The 21,688-nt window shown below is 44.5% G+C and overlaps 1 protein-coding gene and 1 pseudogene across 6 annotated transcripts in view; both read right to left on the bottom strand.

The window, feature by feature from the left end:
• Nucleotides 1–21,688, bottom strand: part of CDH13 (cadherin 13) — a 1,025,542-nt gene that overhangs the window by 874,520 nt on the left and 129,334 nt on the right. The gene's annotated exons all lie outside the window — the stretch shown is intronic.
• On the bottom strand, nt 19,721–20,896 carry LOC145512150 (homeobox protein OTX2 pseudogene; annotated as a pseudogene). The gene has a single exon (XR_014058331.1). The product of XR_014058331.1 is annotated as a homeobox protein OTX2 pseudogene (transcript).

The following is a 21,688-nucleotide window of genomic DNA, read 5'->3' on the forward strand; positions in this document are numbered from 1 at the left end:
CTTCAAGGTCTCACCAGGGTGCCATCCAGTAGTCAGCTGGGGCTACAGGCCTATCAGATGTTCACCTAGGGGGGGTTCACTTTCAGACACCAGCCCCTCAGGGTTCAGGCAGAATTTATCTCCTCAGGTGGTAGAACCAAGTCTCTGTGTTCTTGCTGGCCACTGGCTGGGAGCAGTTCCTGGCACCTGGAGGCTGCCCACAGGCCCTTTCCCTCTTCACAGGCTTTCTCCCAATATGGCAGTTTATTCCTTTAAAGCCAGCATGGAGGGTCTCCCCAGTCTGCTATCTCTCCAGTCTGCTAAATGTTATTACAGAAATCACACCCCATCTCCTTTCAATATTCTGTTGGCTAGAAGCAAGTCACAGCTCCTTCCCTACACTCAAAAAAATGGACTTTTGCTGGCCATGAACATCAGGGACAGAAGTTGTGGGGGCCACCCTATCTGCCACAAAGAACAGTTTGACCTCTGCCCTCACTTATTTGACCACAGACTCCTTTTGTGAGCCTACTGACATGTCAAGAAGTCCTGTTTGAGAAATGTTCATCTAAAGTATTCAATATAATTAGACATGCTGTATTCTCCCAAAGTATTTTCTAAGGGGTGTGTGTGTGTGTGTGTGTGTGTGTGTGTATGTGTGTGTGAGAAATATAATTTTAAACTCCACTGGTAAGTAAGTCAGCACCCCCCTAGAACTTCTGGAATATTTTGATGAAGAAGCAATCCTTCATGGCGCAGTGAGCAGTAGCTAAAGAAGGAATAATTTCCTTAAGCAGAAATAGATGCTGTTCTGAGGCACTGGTTGCTGAGACTGGGAAACACCCATTTGTTGCCTCATCACCCTGAGTCCCGCCAGGAGCATGCCCACAGTGCTTGTCCACAGAGAGGACCGCACTCTCTGGGCAGACTAGTCAGAAGTGAAGCCTGTGATGTGGACCTGAGGTATGGTGGCTCTCAGAATCTGATGACTGGCCTGGAGATGGCCTAAGTCTTAGAATGGGAAAAATTAGCCTGGTAGACTTTGCTCAACAAAACTCTATTTTTCTAATAAAATTTTATTTGACACTCTCTTGATTAAAACAAAGAGTGGGCAGCTATGGTAGATCAGGGTGGGTGTCCTGCCCACTGGAAAGTCCAGTTGCCCTCATCTTTGTGCCACCCAGAATGCCCTTTGGAACAATTTCTCTTGCTTAGCTTCCTCATTATAAATTAAAAAAAAAAACAAACAAACACTGAGCACTGGGGAGGTGAAGTGTCCTGTCAAAGCCACCCTCACCAAGCCTAGACCATCCATTCTCAGGATGTCTCCTCAATACATTGCAGAGTGATCCTTAAAGCTGAGTTCTGTCTCCTCACAAGGTGCAATGGCCTCTCCATCCTCCAGCTTCACCCCAAGAAGACCATCCCTCATGAGTTCACAATTGGGGTCATTAACTCCCACCTCAAGAAATCAGACTGAATGAGCTCTTTGTGTAATTAACCAGAGAGGCACTTACATTTTGTGACCTCTCTAATTCCTGTGAACAACCCAACCACACAGAAGCTGAAGGACCAACACTTGCCTCCCACCACCGACCTGCCTCCAGACACCCGGAGGGTGGGGTGGGGTGTGAAATCCCCAAGACACAAGGGAGCTGGCTGAATGTGGAGCTCAGCCTGAATCCAACCTGAGCTCCTTAGCTCTATGGAGGTTAAGAGAAAGGATGGAAGCCACAAAAGAAACCTCCTTTACAACCCAGAGGCAATTCCAAAAGGAAATATACAGTTGACAGCTTGGAGGGGGATTTGACCTGGAAGCTCACTTCGATCTGTGCCCTAGCCCTGTCCATATCCTCGTCAATATCCTCCACGAAAGCTGATCCAAAGGCTTAATGAGCCACAAGGCATTAAGAACCGTGCATGTGAGTAATGCCACCGATTCTTACTTCTTTAATTGGATGCAAATAGCATCACCTGGGCTCCACATCCCAGGATCCATCCTGCTCTTTGTCACGTTGCCCTATAATGTACCCCGTTCTGAAGAGCCTGGCAGGAGAGAAAGACATTAACTGTGAGATCTGCTGGCTTCTGCCAAATTCGCAAACGCTGGCAGCTAAGCCTATAGATAGAATGAGGGGTAATTTCATGCAAATTCTCTGTGCTATTCCCTGAGCTCCAAGATTAGAGATGTCAGAAAATGTAAGTGCTCCTCTGGTTAATAACACAAAGAACTAATTCAGTCTGATTCCCTAAGCTGGGAGTTATAGAGAGTGATTGTGAACTTGAGGAGGAAGGTTCTTAGAGTGATGCTCAAGAGGGCCAGGTGTGTGCAGAGGCTGTGGTACCTGGTGAGGGAAACAGAGTCCTCCTTACAAGGGTCACTTGGACTCACACTGGGCTGGCATCCAGAGGCTCGAGTAACTTTCAGGGCTTGGCTATCTCTCAGGTACCTGCTGGAAGTGTGGGCAGATGTAAAGGGCAGTAATGAGCTTACACTGCTGCTTGGAGAGGACTGGTTCAGGCCAAGCCAAGGCTGCAGGGTTTGGAACAAAGTCTAGAAGATGTGTGCAGAGGACACACCTCTCTCCTCTCCCCTTTCTAAAAGAGACACTTGGCTCCTAGACGCAGCTCTCCTAATCTCCTGAGCACATATTTCTCCCTGTTTATATGCCAAGTTGTATTTGGTCTGGTATAGTTTCCAGAGAGCACCGATTTATTATTCAAACAGGGTACTTCTTGGAGACGATTTTACATCTCCTGAATTGTATGTAACAGTGGAACGCTTCAGGGAATAAGATTACCCCATTCTCCTATTTATTGTGTCCTAGGTTTAACACTGGGATTACACGTCAGGTTTTGGTTTTTCAGATTTAAATTTTCAGGTTATCCTGAAGCATCAATAATGGCTTTTGAGATTAACACACACACACAACACGCCTCCTCCCTCCAGTCCCCTCCATACAGTCACTGGAATAGACTTTGACTCCTAACTTTTCTAAGAAAAAGATAAGAAACTGTTATCAATTGAGGATCCATTGGTGGCTTTATCACATTTCTAGGATAGAATGTAACATCGGGGACAGACAAATCTCAAGCCAGATGGTGTATGTTATTAGAATCAAGGGCATGATGAATTAGTCATCTTCTTGGAGCCTGACTTAGGATTTGGCCCTGCTTCCCCTACTGGCTATAAAACTCTGTAGAAACCTCTTATCCTCTCTGGGCTACAGATCTCTCTAACCAATTTAGGTAATAATTTCTACTTCTTAGGTTATTATTGAGGATTGAGTGAGGTGATGCATACGTCTAACATACAGTAAGTGCTCAATAAGTAGCACCTAAATCATGAAAGGAGTATGTCAAGGTTGTATATTGTCATCCTGCTTATTTAACTTATATGCAGAGTACATCATGTGAAATGCCAGGCTGGATGAAGTACAAGCTGGAATCAAGATTGCTGGGGGAAATATCAATAACCTCAGACATGCAGATGACACCACTCTTATGGCAGAAAGTGAAGAAGAACTAAAGAGCCTCTTGCTGAAAGTGAAAGAGGAGACTGAAAAAGTTGGCTTGAAACTCAGCATTCAGAAAACTAAGATCATGGCATCCGGTCCCATCACTTCATGGCAAATAGATAGGGAAACAATGGAAACAATGACAGACTTTATTTTTGGGGGCTCCAAAATCACTGCAGATGGTGATTGCAGCCATGAAATTAAAAGACGCTTGCTCCTTGGAAGAAAAGCTATGACCAACCTAGACAGCATATTAAAAAGCAGAGGCATTACTTTGCCAACAAAGGTCTGTCTGATCAAAGCTATGGTTTTTCCAGTAGTCATGTATGGATGTGAGAGTTGGACAATAAAAAAAAGCTGAGCACTGAAGAATTGATGTTTTTGAACTGTGGTATTGGAGAAGACACTTGAGAGTCCCTTGGACAGCAAGGAACCAGTCAATCCTAAAGGAAATCAGTCCTGAATATTGATTGGAAGGACTGATGTTGAAGCTGAAACTCCTTTGGCCACCTGATGCTAAGAACCAACTCATTGGAAAAGACCCTGATGCTGGGCAAGATTGAAGGCAGGAGGAGAAGGGGACAACAGAGGATGAGATGATTGGATGGCATCACCGATTCGATGGACATGAGTTTGAGCAAGCTCACGGAAGCCTGACGTGCTGCAGTCCATGGGGTCGAAAAGAGTTGGACACGACTGAACGACTGAACTGAACTGAAAACATTTTTGGTTGGTTCATAGGATTAACGCTCACAGCACAGACATATATGATTAAAGTCTTTGCACACAGTCAGTATATTTTTTTCTAGCATCATCAGATATCAGCCCCACCCCATCACACCTTTGCAATGGCAATTTCCTTCAAATAATGTAATGAGTCAAACGGGACACATTTTCTGTTTAACCGCTCCCCACCCCCCACCCCAGGATATATGCTCTGCTGCCCTTTTTAGTTTTGGTTTTCACAGTGTATATATTGATACCAGTAAATTGGCCACGTCCACGTATACAAATGAGTATGGCACAGAAGTCATTTTAAAAGTTTGGGACTCTTTTTCCAGAAGAATTCTGGATATTTACTTTGCCCAAATATTTACCTGACCCGGATATTTGCCTTGCCCAGATACTTACCTTGCCCAGCCTGAGTCCAGCTCAACGGAGAACTATCTTTAGTAATAAGACAATGGGTTCATTTTGCCAAGTGAGATAAAGAAACTCTTTGCAAGTGAATTGTATTTTATTATATGGAGCACTCTCTTCTAAATAAGTAGAGCCATGACTCACTCAAAGTTATGAATCTTCAAATGGTGCCTAGCACTATGGATGTACAAGTTTTTGAGGACACACACAAGTGAGGCATGTTTTCCTACTAAGCATTCACCATACTTGTCCAGCTACCCTTGAAAATAACAGTTTTCTGATTTGAAGGAGCACGGATACATAGCAAGCAAGCCTTCTGGCACAGATGTTTCCAGAATGAGTTTACACATTTTCAATGTGAGAGTGTCAATTTTGTCCCACAGATTATCCTGAAATATCTAGGATGTTTTTTGAGATAAACACACACACACACATATTCTCCCTTCATTCCTCTTCATATGGTCGTGAGAATATGCCTTGATTCTGAACTGTTGTAAAAGAAGGAAAGAAGCCGTTATCAATTAGGAATCCATGGGTGGCTTTACTGATTACCAAAATTTTAGAATATAATGCAAGACTATAGACAGCTGAATCTTGAGCCAGATAGTATATGTTATTAAAATCAAGAGCATGATTAATTAGTCATTTACTTGGAGTGACTTATCTTGTACCTCTCTCCACTGGTGTTGGAACTGCCTGCTGAGGACATCAGGTGTACCACTCTACCATGAATACTAATCAAAGTCCACAGAAGTGCAGAGTGAGGGGGAATTTGAGCTCCACCAAAAATCCATTTTAAAGACCTGACTTTTTATTAAATAGGCCTGAAGTCAAGAAACCGGTAAAACTACAGAGAAAAAGGATAGACTGGTTATGGCTAAGCTGTCTCACTAGCAAATGACCCAAGTGCCAACCTGAGCCTGCCTACCTGGGACCTCAGGGCTGCCTCCTGACTTGTTATAGACAAGAGTCCCATCTCGTCTCCTTCCTACATACTTCTCCAACCCATCCCACTTCTCTGTCTCCCCTGCTGGCCTCCTAAACCAAGTACCCCATCGCCCTCCTGAAAGACTGCAATAGCCTCCTTACTCTGGCTCCATTAAATAGAACAAATTTTTGAAAACCATAGTTAATCATACCGAAGGTTTCCTTAAACCAACAAGTGGCTCCCCGTTGCTCTTAAAAAGAAGCCCTTATTCTCTGACTCAGCCCATGAAGGCCTCTAGTCTCACCCCCACCCTTACTTCCTGCTTCATTCAAATTTATCTATGGCTTATTCAATGTGCATAAGCCCCCACTGCCCTCTTGGAGGGGTCTAAAATGTTCTAACTTCTTTTCTGCCTCAGGGCTCTTCACTTGCTCTTCCTCTTCTGAAAATGCTCTTCCACATGCTCTAGCCTGGCTGTCTTTCTGTCTTCCTGTCTTCAGTGCAAAGGTCACTTCTTCCCAGAAATCTTCCTCTTTCCCCTTCACCCTAGAGATAGTTACCAGCTGTCTTGCTGCTCTGTAGTTTTCCTGTGTAGCCCTTATCAAAATTGTCATTAATGACTTTTACAGTTAGTCATTAGCACTTTTTCTTCCTTCCCTATATCCTCAGCTCCTATCACAATGCAGTGTTCACAGCAGGCCCCCAGTAAGTGAGGGAATCAAACAACAATGAAGAAAGCTGTGTGTGGAGGAGACCACTAGCTGTCCACCCTAATCAGTGCTCCTTTCTTTCAGCTGGACAACATTTCTCAACCTCCCTTGCAGGTAGGTGGTCATGTGACCATGAAGGGCGGCTACGTGCCACTTTGAGCTGCAGGTCATAAAAACCTCCCTGTGAGCAGCTGTGACAGTCCCTCCCTCTGGTGGACTGGGATGTTGATACATGGAAAATGGCTAAGCCACCTATTGGCCTGGGTTCCTGAATGACCTCATGGAAGAGACTCTCAGACCTCAACTGCTGGCCCAGAACTGCTGCGTGAGTAGGAAATGAAGTCTGTGCTGTTAAACCACTGAACTTTCAAGGTCAATCTGATCCTGCACCATCTTTGCCCACCCTAATACATTAGGATACCAATACATAGGATTCTAGGTCTTGGAACTGAGTGAACAATGGTTACCCTCCTCACACACACACCCACACCTCCATGTAAACGTATATGTGGAGTGCAAGGAGGTAGAAAAAAACCAAATTGAGTTTCTGACAAAGTATAATATTATGAAAAAAATCAGTGTTTAACAAAAATTTTTTATATCCATTTAACTCTTTCCCTCCATGGACTTAATCTTTAATAACTAAGAATACTCTGATTACTAGTGTTTCTTATAAGAGAACTGCCATTGCCTCTTATGTTTCTCTCTATCCTTACTTGTCACCCTAGTAATTGCATATAAAACCCTGGTATGGATGAGCCCTTACAATCAGAAGGGGAGGACATCTCAAAGAAGTAGAAAATCGAACAGTTTTCTCACTGAAATTAGAATATCACGTAGCAACCAATTCTATTTAACTCAATGCAGAATTTATTTTTGCCCCTAAGACAGTTCAGGGATAGAAGGAATCACTAGCCAGATTTTTCGAATGAATAAAAGTTCGCTAACATCCTTGGGGTTTCTGTCATGTAGCCTCAGGGCTAGACCCCCACCTCGTAGAGGTTGCCTTTCTGTGCCCTCAGAGCCCAATCTCTGTCTCAAACTTTGTCAGCTTACGCTGAGCAAGTTAATCTAGCTGAGTTAATGACAGTGCAGTCACTTACCCACCAGCACAAAGAGTCTAGTCAGTCAGCTGGTTGGAGGTTCCTGGCTGGGGAGCCCACACCTCCCCACCCAGCCTTCCCTTGGCTATGGAAACCTCTGTACGTATGAGGAGCACCTGCTCATATAGTGGTGGGGCCTTCAGCTCTGAAAGGGAGGAAGTGAGCTCTTTTCTGCTCTCGGTATGGATCTCCCATGCTCCTGGAAGCCTGTTTCTTCCACAGGAAATGCCCCTTGGTGCCAACCCTGCAATAATGGAATGGAACATTTTCTCACATTGAGCCACACCTGTTGTCAACAAGCATTCGCTTCCAATCTATTTAAGCTCCATGGCGGGGAGGAGACTGTGAGAGTCTCGGGCATTTTTGGCAGTGCTGGGCCCACAGCACCTGGGAAAGCTCCACAAAGCCTATGTTCTTGTTTGGGAAGTGGAGTTGCCCCTGGTAACAGCTGCTGTGTTTCAATAGAGACTGGAGGCCTCTGGGAAAGTCATAAAGGCCTCGCCCAGGCCTCTTTGCCGAGCTGAGTGCCAGGCAGTTGGATCTGAAAGGCAGTTTGTGCCTGTGAGGATTCCTGCAGGCTCACAAACAGCAGGAGCAAAGCAGAGAGAAGGCCAGCTGCTTTGTGATGGAGCTGATGTTGTTGTTAATGGCTTGGTTTTGGTCAAAGATGTCATCATGCTAAGTCATATTCAGTGTCTATGTTGATTGAATATGAGTTTGGAATTTGGTCTGTAACTTAAGATGTATTTACCCACCTATATAGTTCATTTGTTTATCACTTCATCCATCCATTAGTTTATTCTTTTCTCCTTCCCTTCATTCAGAACCAGATGTCCACCCTGAATCCTAGTTCTTTTGCTTGGCTTTCTGAGGCCTTGCTTCAGTTTCCTTCACCTGTCTGGTGCCTTAATAATACCCCAATACTTTCTGCTTCCTAGCAGGGTCCCCACCTGAATGTGAATGGTTCTACTGAACTGCAAACTGATACACAGAGAGAACTTAGGGCCTGGACATTCATCCACTGCTCAATTTCCTGTTGTTGTTTTTCCCACCCAGTAGTAACTCCCATATTCACCATGTGTAACATTATGGTTTGCAAATGCACATCATTTTTGGATCATTCAAAGCAAGCTGGTCCTTCTTGGAGAATTCCCACAGCCTCATGGCATAGTTCCCTATAGTAGAGCTCAGCATTCTACTATGTAATTTTTTGTTTATGACTCTTGTATGATATGATAAGCTCCTTAAGGACAGAACTGTGACTTAAGTGTCTCTATTACCAATGCCTAGAGTGTTGATAAATATTTGTTAAATTATTTTTTAAGGATGGGTGGTTGTATGGATGGATAAGAATATCTTTATGGATGAGAGGGTAGTTTAGTGGGTAGATGCATGAAAGGATGATGAATGGATAAATGGATTTATAGGTAAACAGGTGGGTAAATGGGTTGGTGGGTGGATGGATGGATAAAAGGATGGATAGATGATAGATTAATCGATGGGTAGATGGATGGGTAGATGAATACAGGATGACTAGATGCTTGATGAGTGAGTGGGTGAAGAATGACCTCAACCATCAGGGCGCCAATGTGTATATCAACAACGTTACTTACTTCCACTAAGGTAATCTCCAACCATTAATCCCTTAAATAAACTCACAAACCCCAAACTGCCAGCAAGTGAAACAATAGGCAGGCCCCTTGTGGCCTGTGTTCCCCAGAGTTGAAGGAATATGGGGAATACTTCAATTTTCACCTATTGGCCAACTGGTAGAATGCTTCCCTGTGGTAGCTCAACAGCACTGCCCTGGCCACAGTCAAAACTGGCCTATCACCTTTTAAAAAATAATTACCTACATGTTAAAACTGGCCCTTTTACCTTTCAGAAATGATACCTAAAAAGAACCTAGAGGGGGGCTGCAGGAGATACCTTTAAACCGAAAACCAACATTGAGGGAAGGAAGGGAGCCAAGCCCAGAACCGCCTGCCTTCCCAGCCTGTCCTCACAAAGCGGCCCCTTCAACAAGCAGGACAGAGTTCTGACTCCAGCTCCCCCAAACGCGACCTTGTTACAAAGCCACAGGGCTCTCCTCGCTCCAGTCCATGTTGAGTCAGAAAATAAGAGAATGTATAGTATTCAGCTCCTGCCAAACGTAGGATGAAACATAACCCTTGTTTTTGTGTGTTTGGTTATTACGTTTTTTATTACTACTACTGTGTTATAGATGTCTTTCCTTCCTCTAAGAAAACAATAGGACAATGAGCCAGTTTGAAAGAGAAAAGCTGTCAGCTTGGATAAAATTAGTCTGCTTTATTTTTTATGAAAAAAAAAATAGGAAGGTAATCATGCCGATTATAATTTTAGTAAGTTATTTCTAGAGTGAGTTTATTAAACCATGAATTTCCCCTTGAGCTAAACTAATGACCACTATTAGGTATGCTACTCTATTTTAAATGATCAAAATATTCAATGGAGTAAGATGAAAATTATAGATAGTGATAATTACAAAATGTCAGCATCACCTGGAATCAATACTAATATGTCAGCTCAGGTGTGGAAGAAAAGAGTCAGTTTAAAATGAGCAGAAGGCATATTACATGGGCTGCTGTCATTTATCCTTTGGGGACTGTCACGACTGAATCTTTATATCCCTTGCTCCCCTGCAGTTGTTTCTAGCCTGCTGGCTACACCCTTTATCAGACAGCACAGGAAGGACTGGCAAGGAGAGAGAACTCCTCCACCTCTTTAAATCCCCAGGTCCTTCCTTGAATTTTTGCAGGGGAAGTAAAGACAGCGCTTTCAAATAAACCACTTCTGTTGTAACCACTTGGGTCTGTAAATACGCCCATGGTTTTCCTCTTAAATGTATAGTACTGGCCTTCCCCTCCCCTCAATTGCTACAAATGAAAAGGGAACAAGATGTGTCATTAGATGTGTTGCAAAACTCCTTGCTTGATTTAAACCAAGCTTTCAGTTTGTTTATGTCAATCATCTATGCACCTGAAATCCTGGGCAAAAGGAATCGGCTCTTGGCACAAGGGCAGAGACTGTGTCCCCAGAAGTGCACCTGTCTGGGAAAGGTGCCGCTGACATAATACACGTGTACAGATGTGCTTGGCTCTTTGGGGGACAGATCGATTTGCCAGGGCTGTCAAAGGTATGTGTGTGCAATAAGACATGACCCTCCCCCTTTCCCTTGTCTGCATTTAACCTCCCCCCAGTATCCTCCTGCCACCATGTGCTACACAAAAGAAATGTGAGAGTAAACACACACTCACACAGACACCCTGGCTCACTGCATTCCCCAGTCTAAACAACTCCAGCTATCTGGTTCCAGTGGAAAAGAGTAGCACCCAGGTAAATTCCCAAAGTAGAGCTGATTGGTTACAGGGAAATTCCTAGGAGCGTTTAGATCCTTATTTCCCATTTTTCTGGCTTTCCTTCCTGCCTCCTACAGCCCTGCTCTTTGGAACAACTGACCAACCTTCTACATCCACTCCCAAGCCCTCTCTTCTGCACAACCTACTTTAAATTCCTTTTGCCTCAAGTAAGCAATCATTTTTCCAGAACCCCGGAGAATAAGCCCTGCTGTGTGAGCAGCCTGATTTGACAGGGACCCCTGAGCTCTGCACAGCAATTCCTGAAGCAGCCTCTGCTCTGTTCTGGATGGATGGTTCTGGGAAGTAGCAAAGTACAATGGTAGAGACATAGGTTCTTAAGCTGGACTGCTTCCTACCAACTGTGTGACGTTGGGCGAGTGCTCAACTTCTCTGTCCCTCAGTTTCCTCATCTGTAAAATGGGGCAACTTATGTTTTCCTCCTAGGGGTTAAATGTTTCAAGTGCTTAGAATGGAACTTAGCACACAACATCTTTACATATTTATTTCATTAAAAAAATAACTTCTAATAGGCTGATTACTCAAGTTTATCCTCCTACCTCCCCAAATCTTTACACTTTAAGGCTTTCTTTCATTTCTGCTACAAAGCCCAGCACCTTTCCTCACTCTCTGCAATCTCAATATTTCCATCTGAGATTTATGAACATACCCAGCAATCCTCAGGGTGGATTCCTGATCATTCTCTTTTCTCATACATACACTTTTATTTAAAACCATCCCAGGATTCACAATCTAGGATGTCAGTCCCTGACACAGTCAATCTAACATTTTAAATCCCCTTTTGAAAGATAGGAAGGGAGGTGGTAGTCTTTGCCATGTCTTAAATTTGGAAATGATTAAATACCGGTTCCTATTGCCTGTGTGCCCAAAGCATAAAGCTGTTATACTTGGGCTCTGGTTAGGGCTGAGTTCAAAACTATTAGTTCTAGGAAGAAAATGGAATAATAAATAAGGAAGGGGATGCCTCCCAGCCAACCATAAGTAATAAATACTTCCCGGTGATCACGTGTTAAGGAAAGGAGGCAGATTTTTGTTTTGTTTTGGTGGGATTCCAAAGACCATCCCCAAAAAGGAGCTGCAGTGGGGTCTGAGGCAAAGTCTGCATCATGAGAGAGCAGAAAGTCTTCCACTCCAGGGAGACTCCTTCAAAGACCAGCACGTACTGTGTAGAAAGGACCTGGCAGCTACATGGCAGAGCTACATCACTCAAAACTTAGCAGCTATCCTGGCTTTAGCGTCATGGAGCAAAGCAGCTGGATAGAAAGTTATCAAAAGAGACTTAATACGTCTAGACCAGTAAAGCTTGATGGCTATCCTGGGCTTTGCACAATGGGATGCTTTATGCTATGAAGAGTATGTAGGCAGGTACAAGGGGGAGCATGACTTCTCAAGACAAGCAAGTATTTCTGGAAAGACAATTCTACTCAGTGTAAGTAATTTGAAGCATTATTTTGCATTCAAGTAATCACAGATGGTGTGGTAGGCAGTACCTAACTTTCAGTGATCCCTGCCATCCTGCATGCACGCTCTTGGGTAACCCCTCCTGTTAAGCATGGAATGGACTTAGTGACTTGCTTCTAATTAATAGAATATGGCAATGGTGGTGGGCTGTCTCCTCCATGATTACGTTACTCAAAACATAATTTCTGTCTTGTTGGCATTTTGGATCTTTGTTTCTTTTCACTTGCTCACTCTGAAGAAGCAGGCTGCCATGTTGTGAACTGCTCTACAGAGAAGTCCGTATGGCAAGGAACTGAAGGCTTCCCCCAGCCAAGAGCCAACAAGGAAGTAAGGCCCTAGCAGCCTTCAAGGACAGGATCCTGCCACCAACCTCATAAGTAAGCTTGGAAGCGAACCCACACCCAGTAGAACCTGGAGATGACTGCAGCCTTTATGTAGCCAGAGCACCAACCTAAGGACCAACCAGCTATGTGACGTTGGGCAAGACCTCAACTTCTCTGTACCTCACTTTCCTCATCTGATTCCTGACATACAGAAGCTTTGAGATAATAAATTTTGCAATTTTAAGCCACTAAGTCTTAGAGTACTTTGTTACATAGTATTAGACAAGCAACATAGATATTATTGACCAGAGTACAAAACTGTCAGGAAAGACAAGGCCTGTTGCATCTACTTAATGTTTTAGCTCATGCCCATACAGGGCTCCTCAAATTGCCCAACCCCAGGAGACACCATTTACAAAGAACATACTGTGGAGTTATGGAACATAAAACCTTGGAACCATCTTAATACTACATCTTCGCACTGTTTCATCTTTTTGATTGTCAGTTCTGCAACATGTGAACTGACATCAGGTCTCACTATGCTGATCCTCAACTTCCTCATCTGCATAGTAGGTACAAGAACCTTGGTTTCATCAGTTTTCTGAGAAAGGTAAACCGGATGTCTGTGAAAAGCACAGTATCTGGCATATAGCAGAAATTAACTTTGAGCTCGGTAACTGAGTCTCAGGGTTTAACCAAAATTTCCAGGGCTTTAGTTCTGTGCAAAGCGCTAGGACACTTAGCTCTCTATCTGCACTACAGCTGGAAGTGGAACCCCCTACCTCTGCTCTGGTAGAGAAAGGGCAGAATGAAGTTACCTCACCAGTTCTGCTTTCCCAAGACAGTTCCCCCATGTCTGATTATACCTTTAATTACCAGGTGTTTACTCTGGTAAGAAAACCAACTCCATAGTCAGCCCATCTACATACAATGAAAATAGAACACAGAGTATGGATTTAACCTTCTCATTCAGTTAAAACTAGTGCTCCAAAATCAAATAGATTCTTATGTGAGAAGAAGGTCCCTGTCTGCAGGCTGTTTGTGGGTTAGTAAATTTGCCACTATGTCCATCTCGTCCTTTTGTGTGTCCCATTTTCCTGAGACTCCCCATAAGCATGGCCGCTTATTAAAAATTATCAAGGGCTCCTGCTAAGTGAGCAGCAACTCTGTGCTAGGCTTTTTGTGTACAGGTTTTGATATTCTTGCAAAGGCACATGGCATAAATACTACCCTTTCCTATTCCTCTCTTCACACCTCCATCCATTCACAGAAAACAGCCATTAGTATATGTCTCAAATGGAATCTAGTCCAGGAGCAAGCTAAAGGATATTTTCTTCAGCATATATTCAAGCAAAGAAGGAATGCACTGATGCTGAGAGGCTCAGCAGTGTATCTCGCCCTGTGCTGGAAGCTTTCTTAGTGGGTCTCCAGGAGGCTGTGAGGTGTACAAGTTAAAGTCCTTGGCTGAGAAGCCAAACCACCTGCTTTTTAATCGTAGCTCCACTGCTCACCAACATATTAGAGAATGTCAAGCATCTTACTTAACCTCTCTGTGGCCAGTTTCTTCAGCTGATGCAACAGATTTTAAACACTTGGCTCATCTTACTGAAGAATCAATACATGTTAGTGATCTTACCTTTGACACAGCCTGTGAGAAGGGTATGAGTCCACTCCATTTTGTAGATGAGGAAAGTGAAGGTAGGAGAAGGCAAAATACTTCCCAGGCTCATACAGCTGGTAAGTGACAGAACTGAAACTCAAGTTCACTCATGACTGAATCCCAAGCGGTGGCTACGGAAACCCCTGATTTATGAAGCACTGCTTATTCTCCTGTAGAGGATGATACTAGTGACCACACAATGGCTGTTTCCTGTGTGCCAGGTGCTGTTCTAAAAGCTTTACGTTCTCATCTCGCATTCACTCTGTATCACAACTGTACGTAGTAGTGGCAGGTGCAATTCCATTCCCATTTCACGAATAAGGAAACTGAGGCTTAGAACGGTTAAGCAATGTGCTCAAAATCACATGTGGTTGGTGAAGACTTCCATCACCCACCACACTCTGCCCTGTTCTCCTTCCAGGCACACATGAGGGTTACGATTCCTAAGACCATTGGGCAGAGACCTCGAGGCGCTCTTGCATGTAGGCTGTGGGCAGAAGTGGCCCCTTTCCTTCCCAGGTCACAGCATCTCCGAGGAGACTTTCCCAATGCTCTTCTCCCAGCAGTAGTAACTGTAGGAGCACAGTTAGTCCTGGAGGGGCAATTAGAGAGGGCAGCCTCGCTCACTCAGCCCCCTCACCGGGGAGTGCTCCCTGACTTGGTTGCTCAAGAGAGAGAACGAGACCTGTGTTGGGAGCAAATTCTGAGACCTGTGCTGGTCTGTGATTATGGCACAGCCTCACCAGTCCTGGAAAACACACCTGGCACATGCCGTTTCCAGGGTTCAGATCCCGGAAAACAGGAACAATAATGACTTTAACACAGCGTGGTGGTGAGAGTTAAGTTGTATTAGACGAAATAGATAAGGAAATGCATAACATAAAACCAAGCATATGCTAAGTGCTGAATAAATGCTTCTTGAATAAAAGAATTCTTTCTTGAAGGTCAAGATAAAAATTGAAGAATACATGTTGTAGCTGACAATACACAGCACTTACTCTGGGCCAGACATATTTCTAAGGGCTCTGTGCATATGCACCCACTTATCTTTCCCAATAACCTGTGAGAAAAGTACTGTAAGTAGCTGCAATTTACAGATGGACAAACCAACACATACAGAAATTAAGGAACAGATCTAAAGTTGTACACAGTACATGGAAGATCTGGGTCTCAAACCCAGGCAGTGGCCCCAGACCTACATTCTTGACCTAGTGGTAGACAGACAGATTTTTTTTTAAAAGCAAGCTCCATCGAATAATCAGATGTAAAGGAAAACAATATTCTTGGATGAATTAAGAAAATGAAAACAAAATGTAACATTGGCAAAATAAGAAAGGTTTTATGTTCAATTTGCTTCAGTGAAGTTGCTTTATGTTTGTAAGTGAGAAGAAAGTGCAAAAGTACTGGAGAACAATGACACTTGAAAGGCAGCTCTAAACTGTTATGGGATAAAACCGAAGATATAAACCCCCAAACAGAAAACTGTAACGAGCTAATAATACTCGAAGGAAATTTTCAGATGTCTCCACTATGTCCCAGAGACAATTACCTCCACTACTTCCCCCTACAAAACCGCCCATGTCAAAGGATCCCTGGGGCACCAAAGCATGAGGAGCAGAGGACCACAGTGATGAAGCTAGAGCAGCAGCTTCCGAGACCTTTCCACACTCACTTGCTGCTGACCACTGCATCAATCCAGGGACGGGCAAACCAGAGAGCGGAGACGAGGGACTTTCACAAAGTGGCAAAGAAAGCCACAGAGAATAAGAGGGACATTTATCTTTGTTGCCACAAGAGAATTCAGACAAGCCTGATTGAAAATGTGTTTGCTGGCTCAGCCCATACCCCCAGGTTTTTTCTGCCTTTCTCAGCCTCTGCATCCTGCGTGATGGGCCCCAGCCTTGAGCTGCTTCAGAGAGAGGAAGACAGTATACCTGGAGCTCCATCACTTGAGGGGAGATGGGTACCATACTTTCCACACCAAGACCCAACCACTACTTCTGGCTTTGGTGTTCCTTCTGCATTTCCTTTTCTGACAACCAGACTGTGTAAGATTAGGGTATTAATACTGGGGCATCCTGATGACCATTTTACCACCTTATACCCCCATCTCATTGGCTCATGGGTTGACTTATGGAAAGTATTCTGGCCTTAAAAATGATTTGCCTTTGAAATCTGACTTAATGTGTTCAAAGCTCAATTCTTTCCCTATGACGCTGGACAAGTTACCTCTCTAAATCTCAGTTTCATCATCTGTAAAAATGAGATGGTGGAGATGATGGTAATTTCTACCTCCCAGGGCTCCTATGAAGAGTCACCAAACTGAAGCATTTAACTCAGTGTCTGGCACCATAAAATGCTCACTCACTTCGTTAGCTGTTATCTAGCTTCTTCCTGGGTTTGTCTGTTTGTCATTCCTCCTACCCAGGCCCTGTCCAGTTTCAGAGATGTGACTCTGCCCTGAAATCCAGCTGGTCACCCTCTTTCTCACCAGTTCCCTTTCTCCCAGGGCCCACTGCCTTGCCAGTGTGTGTGTGTGTGTGCGTGTCTGTGCATGCATGTGTGTGCGTGCACACACGTGTGTGTGCGTGCGTGCCTGCAGGCAGGTGGGGGAGGAGTGGGCTTATGATGCATGTAGCACTTGCTATAGATTAGCAAGGCAGCAGATACTATCAGTGCTCCATCCACATCCCCTCAGACCTCTTTGCCACTTTACTGCACACCAGTCCCAGCGTGCATTCTTTCCTAATAGCCAGCACCTGCAGTGGTATGCGGGCAAATATTTAACTACCACCTCTGGGGATGGGAGAGCCCTAATTTGTAATGTAAGCCAATTTCCATGGTGTAACTACTCCCACCATGGCTGATTTCAAGCTATCAATGTGAGGTTAACTAGCTTGCAAAATTCCTAACAATTTAACATCCAACGCTCATGAACAGTTAGTTTCAAGCCAGTGCCTGCACACCATGGGCCTCTGTGTTTCTCTTTTACAAAGGCTGCATCCTGGCTGCCAGGATCTGTTTTGCCTGTAATCAGGGAGGACAGGAAGTGTCTGGGCATTTATGTTCCTGCTTGTCTCTCATCCTAGAAGCCCCCAGAACGGGTTGGACTGGTTGGTTCAGAGATATAAATACTCAAGACCCCTCCCCACTAATGGGCCAACATGGAAGTGCCACCCACAACTCTCCAGTTTCCCTGAGGGATTGGGCCAAATTTATCTCTAGGACTTGGCCTGACACCACACCCTTGCTCACCCTCCCCTTTCCCAGTCTTACTTCCCCACCTCCCTAACAGTGTTGCCTGGGACTCTTTCTAACAAGTCACTTTCACACAACTTCTCATACAGAGTCTGCTTCAGAGGAACCAAACTGACAGTTTCAAGGACATGCCTTCGAAAGCTCTGAGTTCACGTCTTGATTCTGATACAAACTGTATGACTAGAAAAGTTACTTAAGCTCTATGAGTTTATATTTCTTCATCTGTAAAAGGGGCCTTATAAGTCCCTGCCTTATTAGATAATGGTGCTGGAGAAGACTCTTGAGAGTCCCTGGGACTGCAAGGAGATCAAACCAGTCAAGTCTAAAGGAAATCAACCTCAAATATTCATTGGAAGGACTGATGCCAAAGATGAAGTTCTAACACTATGGCCACTTGATGTGAAGAGCCAATCCACTGGAAAAGATTCTGATGCTGGGAAAGATTGAAGGCAAAAGGAGAAGGGGGAGACAGAGGATGAGATGGTAAGACAGCATCACCAACTCAATGGACGTGAATCTGAGCAAACTCTGGGAAACAGTGGAGGAGAGAGGAGCCTGGCGCGCTGCAGTCCGGGGGGTCACAGAGAGTCTGACATGGCTTGGTGGCTGAACAACAACAAAGTCCCTACTACTAGGGTTGTTGGGAGAATGAAAACAGATAAGTCATCTAGGAGGATTAGCATGCAGTCCGGCTCATGATATATCTTCCGTAAATGCTGCTGTTGTTACTACTGTTATTAAAGAGAGTGTCTGTCCTACCCTCCAGGTCAGAGTTCCACTTGGAATAGTTGATGACTGAGTCCGCCCAGCTAGGAGGACTGTGTGACGTCCTGCTGAGCTTTCACCACCCTTTTGAATCAGAGTTTAAGCTCTTTGGCTGTCTTCTTGAAATGGACCTCCATTTATCTTTCCCTCTGCAGAGGGAACGAGTCTTCTGGAAAAGCTCTGGTCCCAGATGACCAGCTCTGTGACCTTAAAATCCAAGCATGCCTTGTTTCTGAGCTCCATCCTTCCCCCAAAACCAGGGCAGTCAGACAGGGCTCAGTGGAGGGTAACAAGTAACGAGGATCCCTCGAAGGGACGGGACCAACGTTTTGCTCATGATCCAGTCAAGTTCCTTGTGCCACAATCTCTACCTTCTTCTCATCGGGGAAAATAACACTTATTGCCCAGAAGTGGTGAAACAAGCACTCATGAAGTGCTGGTGGTAAAATAGATTAATAACAGACCTTCACCAAAACCATCAGGCAAACATCTACCCACAACCTTAAAAGCACACATCCCACTCGATTCAATGGCACCTATTTTAGACATCCTAAGTAAAGCTTCCTAAACTTGAAAAAGGTTTAAGCACAAATATAACCAGTTTAGCCTAGTGCTTTGTATATAATTGGTACATAATGCATTTTGATTAACTAATGAACCTATCATTCAATATTCTAAAAAATTAGAAAGCACCTTCATCTCAGTAGTTGAACACAAAGGAGTAGCTAAAGGAGTTAAACACAAAGGAGTAGTTATGAGGCTGCTTTCTGATTTTTTTGTGTGTGTGCTAGAACCATTTTAATATAATTATACATATCTGCCAAACCAGGAAGAAAGGTTTTTGCATATATAATTTTTCCAGTTAGCATCTGCAAGCATAAACAACGATGATCTCAGTTTATAAATTCGTCAGGGTCAGAGCAATTGACCAATGTCTCTCTACTGCTAGGCTTACCAACAGTAAATTACATGATGATTTAGTGTCCTTTTGTTTCTCTTCTCTTATTCTCCTTGTCCAGAGACATTTTGTTGTAAAGTTTCAGTGCAGCTCACCTCCAGCCAAAGGTAATCTTTTTAGATAAGTCCTCAGTTGCTCTGAATTTACTTATAATTATAGCCTATTTAAGCACAGAGGAACCCCTGCAGTGGTGGAGTTCAAGGTTGCATATAGTAACAGGAGATCACAGTCTAGCACAGATTAAAAACCACAGATGTACCATTTATATAAGACACACGCTGTCTTTTAAACTACATATTGACTCCTTATGAACATTATTTTTTAAATAAAGTAATGCAGCTAGGACAATCAGTCGCACAGTTCACACAGCCCTGAAAAGCGTTTCAGGGCCAACCACCAGCTGGTCATGAAATGTGAGAGAGCTTGAGACACTGTCCGTTCCTAAAACACTGGAGCACCTCTGCCTAAGAAGGCTATGTTCTTCCCTCCTTCCCCTCACACTTTGGTTCTGCTTGCTTATTTTTGGTGGTATTTGGTTGCACATGGCTAGAATGCTTTCCATCACTTTGTGATTCAGGAAAACCAATGATCTAAAACTATGACAGCATCTTAAGTATTAAGTAGATTGGTTTGTCCATTTCAGGTAGCTGGTTGGTAGGCCCCTCGAAGGCCTTTCATTTTCCTTCTATGCCTCCCAGGACATTGATCAGAAGATGAGTCTGAGCATCATACCATCTAACTCTTTTAACCAACGCCTGGCTAAAACTGGAATGTCCAGCCCAGTATATTTAAAAGTCACCCACAAAAAGAGGTTCCACAGGTCTTCACAAAACCTGGAATTTCCACGAAGATGTCTGATCTTTATAATCTAAGCAGTCAGCATTGAAGTTAAGCTTCCAGGAGGCAGTTTGGTCCTTATAATCCAAGCAATCAGTGGTTGAGTTAAAACCCAAGCTTGAAGCTCCATATCCCTGGGTGGAAAGAGAAGCTGGGGACCGATTGAGATGGCTGGCGACTGCATTGGTACCCATGGGACTGAGTGTGGTCCCTGGTCCAGGAAGCCGGTGATGCATAGGGGTCAAATAAGATCCACAGTCTATGCCCCCCAAAGTAGGAAGTTGAGCCAGCATATCCTTGACTGTAACCTGAAGTCTGAGTATAGGTCATGGGGTAGGACCTCTGCATGCAGGAAGAGGAGGTGGACAGGGGATCTGACAGTGGGGGGATGGAAGCTGGGCTCCAGACAGACACAGGAGTACTGCTGCTGGAAATGACTGGGACTGCAGTGCTAGAAGGGAGAGTGAACTGGCCACTTGATCCACCCTCTGAACTCACTTCCTGGGCAGGAGACATCTTCTTTTTGGCAGGTCTTACTTTGTTTTGACCTCCATTCTGCTGTTGCTACCCCTGTTGGTGGCACTTTGCTCTTTGATTCTAAAACCATGCCTGTACCTTGGATTCAGGCAAGTTGGTTTTCAGCGCCACCTCCTCCCACATGAAGATCTCTGGGTATCGGGTCTTAGCAAACAGAGCTTCCAGCACACCCAGCTGCACTCAAGTGAATGTTGTCCTCTCCTGCCACTGTTTCCAAGGGGTGGCTGGGTAGCCCACCAAGGGGTGCAGGAAGTCCATGCCCGAAGTGGTCAGACTCAGCCCATTGACTGCATAAGGCAGTTGCTTAAGATAAGACATCATGCTAAGGTTGTTTGGAGGTGCAAAGTTGGCCCAAGTCCAGGGGACCCAGCTGGAAGGTCTTGCTTCACCCGGGGTAGACAGATTCAGAGTCCTTGTTGGGTGGGTTTGGAGTGTTGCAACTTGTCCAAGAATTAATTATAATAAATGTTTTCTTGATAAACTAACAAGATAATCCAAAAGGCACACATCCCTTAATTACAGGCCGCCATTCTCAGCTCTGCTTCTCATCAGGGCTGATTAATTTTCTGCCTGATGGAAAGGCTGCTTTCTGCTTTTAAAAAATATATGACCATTGAAAATTATGTTCATAGGACACTCTCACTTGCCACAGCCCGCACTCTGTGGAGTGTGTTTCTCCCAAGGCAGCATTAGCCTTCTGAGGTGGCCCACACTGTCTGTGGAGTGCGTTTCTCTCTAAATAGATCCACTTCTTACTTATCACTTGGTCTGTCACTGAATTTTTTTCTGAGATGAGACATCAAGAACCAGAGCTTCATTAGGTCCTGAAACCAGTCGAGTTTCACTCACTCACAGGGGCCACTAGCAGGGACCTTACACTCGGTGCCTCTGACCAGACTTCTAAGTACGAAACAGCTGTGCCAACACCTCAGCTCTCAGGACCGAGTGCAGAAGCTTCACCAGACACTCAGCTCAAGATGGTGGCAGCGAGCCACGTGCAGGGATGCTGGGCCTGGATCTAAGACCTGGAGCCTTTGCACCACAGCTGCTCCCTCTGTGAGAACTCCACCCCCTCCCCGCTGACTGATGACCCCACAAAGCACCCTGGATGGC

The sequence above is a fragment of the Giraffa tippelskirchi genome, chromosome 7, assembly GCF_054371585.1.
Source record: "Giraffa tippelskirchi isolate mGirTip1 chromosome 7, T2T-mGirTip1v1.2.pri, whole genome shotgun sequence".
NCBI classification, from domain to species: Eukaryota; Metazoa; Chordata; class Mammalia; order Artiodactyla; family Giraffidae; genus Giraffa; species Giraffa tippelskirchi.